The following is a 2,978-nucleotide window of genomic DNA, read 5'->3' on the forward strand; positions in this document are numbered from 1 at the left end:
ATACAGAGGTTGAATGAAATGAAGCCAAGGCAGGATAAGCTTGTTATACCTCAAAAACCCAAGGAAACAATAAAAAATGCATTTAATAATTCCAGGATATAAGAAAAAGAAACAAAATTATAGCTCTAAAAATATATTCTACTTCCTACAAAAAGAGAAATAAAGAAAAACTATGTAAAGAAGTATTTCCCAGAATGCAAAGACAAATACTGTCACAAGAAAATGACAAGCTTCTACTTCTAGTGAAAACCAAATGGCGGACAACGCCGGTGCTGCAGAAGGTGCGGGAGGCCCCAGGGGCCCCGGAGTCGGAGGTCAGGGTAGCTTCCACAATGGCTTCGGCAGTGGGGGCCTAGGTCGAGGCCGGGGCCAGGGCCACAGAGCACGGGGAGGAAAGGCCGAAGACAAGGAGTGGGTTCCTGTCACTAAGCTGGGCCGCCTAGTCAAGGACATGAAGATCAAGTCTTTGGAAGAGATCTATCTTTTCTTGCACCCATTCAAGGAGTCTGAGATCATAGATTTCTTCCTGGGATCTTCATGCCTGTTCAGAAACAGACTAGAGCTGGACAACGTACTAGGTTCAAGGCTTTTGTGGCCATCAGTGACTACAATGGCCATGTTGGTCTGGGTGTCAAGTGCTCCAAGGAACTGGCCACAACTATTCGTGGTGCTGTCATTCTGGCTAAGCTGTCCATTGTTCCTGTGAGATGTGGCTACTGGGGGAACAAGATTGGCAAGCCTCACACGGTGCCCTGCAAGGTCACTGGGCAATGTGGATTGGTTCTGGTGCACCTGATTCCCGCTCCTAGAGGTACTGGCATTGTCTCAACTCCTGTGCCTAAGAAACTCCTGATGATGGCTGGAATTGATGACTGCCATACTTCTGCAAGAGGCTGTACTGCCACTCTGGGCAACTTTGCTAAAGCTACTGTTGATGCCATCTCCAAAACATACAGCTATCTAACCCCAGACCTGTGGAAGGAGACTGTGTTCACCAAGTCTCCCTATCAGGAATTCACTGACCATCTTGGGAAGACTCACACTCGAGTGTCTGTCCAGAGGACCCAGGCAGCTGCTGTGGCAACCACATAGATGTTTTTTATAAACAAATAAATTGAACTATACCTGCTAAAAAAAAAAAAAAAAAACTAAAATGACGAAAAGTTTTTTTCCTCCTTTCCAAGGCTTCATTTTGTTTGCCTGAGGTAGTGTCCATTCAATCACAAAGGACTAGGTAAAAATTGAGATGAAAGGATATCATCTTAAGATTCATCCAAACCAAAGAAAAATCATTTTGGGAGGTAAAAGTCTTTCAAGTTTCTCAGTCAACCAACTCTATTAAAAACAAAATGGTCTGTTGCTGAGGGGGGAAATTTTTCTTAAAAATCTTAGAACAAAAGATGGCAGATTAGAAACAACTCAGGTGAACTCTCTCAACATTGCCCTCCAAACTACTTTAAAATAATGCCTCAAATCAAATTTTAGAGTAGCAGAGCAAACAAGTCAGGAGGAGACATTTTTCAGACCTAAAAAATCTTAGGAAATTTATGACAGTGGGATAGAAGTTTGTTTGGAGCCCACACATGCATTAACCACAACACTGGCATCAGCAACAGTGGTGGGAGCAGCAGCCTTAGGAGCTCTCAACCCAGAGAAAGGGGCTTGGACAATCCCTGATTAGAGGGAACCCTTTACTGGCACTGGGTGCAGCCGATACCGATTGGGAAGTCTATTGTCCATATCCAGTTCTGGGTCCTAATTCCAGAGTGGAGAGGAGTGCTGGGCATGGGTCACAAGGAAGCAGGGGCCTTGCTCACAGTTCCAATGCAAAGAGACTCCTGAGGCTTGTGCCTACAGGGGACAAGGGGTCCTTCCTATGTGAAAACCAGAGTTTAAAGCAGGAGGGCAGTGACCACAACTATACCAGGATCCCACCACCTTGGGAGCAACAAAAACTTGCAGACTCACAGAATTATCTCTGAAAAAAAAAACGCTGTACAAAAAAGCCTGAAGCTTGACATAATAGCTGTGTGAGTACCTGTGTGAGTAGAGCCCAACTTTAACATAAAGTTCAAAGGCAAGAAAAAGACTAGAAAAATGAGCAAACAAGAAAAAAATTATTTGATCATAAAAAATACTGGTGGGGAAGTCCAAGACACAAACTCAGAATAAGAGAACAATGTGAAAACAGCTACCAACCAAGTGTCAAAGAAAATGCTAATTGGACCCAACCCCAAGAAGAATTCCTGGAAATAGTAAAGAAAAAGATGAGTGATAGATGCAAGAAAAATTTAAAAAGAGAATTGACAGCTTAGTAATAGAGAAACAAAAAATATTGAAGAAAATAACAACTTAAAAAAAACAGAATTGGATGCTTGGGAAAGGAGACACAAAATTTCACTGAAGAAAATAATTCCTTAAAAATTAGAATTGAGCGAGTAGGAGCTAATGACTCATTGAAACATCAAGAAACAATAAAATAAAATAAAAAATGAAAACAGAGAAGAACATGTGAAATATCTTAACAGAAAAACAACTGACTTGGAAAATAGATGAAGAAGAGATAACTTAAGAAATATTGGACCAGGGCAGAGCCAAGATGGTGGAGTAAAAGAAGGGACTTGCCTGAGCTCTCCCCCAAACCCCTCCAAATACCTGAAAAAATAGCTCTAAACAAATTCTAGGGCATCAGAACCCACAAAATGACAGAGTGAAACACATTTCCAGCCTAAGACTACCTGGAAGGTCAAAAAGAAAGGTGTGTTGCATCAGTCTGAGAGAAGAGCACAGTCCTGCATGGGGTGCACCAACACAGACAGGGCCAGAGCAGGCCTAAGGGGACTGAATCAATGGCAGCTGTGGCAGTTTCCAGACTTCTCAACCCACAAATGGCAAAAACAACTTCGAAGGTGAGTAGGAAAGGTCTGTTGGACCTGGGTGAGAGAGGAGCAAGGTCCGACCCCAGCCCAAGGGGGGCT

At 43.0% G+C, this 2,978-nt stretch overlaps 1 pseudogene; it reads left to right on the top strand.

The window, feature by feature from the left end:
- Nucleotides 1-253: 253 nt before the first annotated feature.
- On the top strand, nt 254-1,094 carry LOC118841859 (annotated as a pseudogene).
- Nucleotides 1,095-2,978: the final 1,884 nt, after the last annotated feature.

This window comes from Trichosurus vulpecula, chromosome 1, assembly GCF_011100635.1.
Source record: "Trichosurus vulpecula isolate mTriVul1 chromosome 1, mTriVul1.pri, whole genome shotgun sequence".
NCBI classification, from domain to species: domain Eukaryota; kingdom Metazoa; phylum Chordata; class Mammalia; order Diprotodontia; family Phalangeridae; genus Trichosurus; species Trichosurus vulpecula.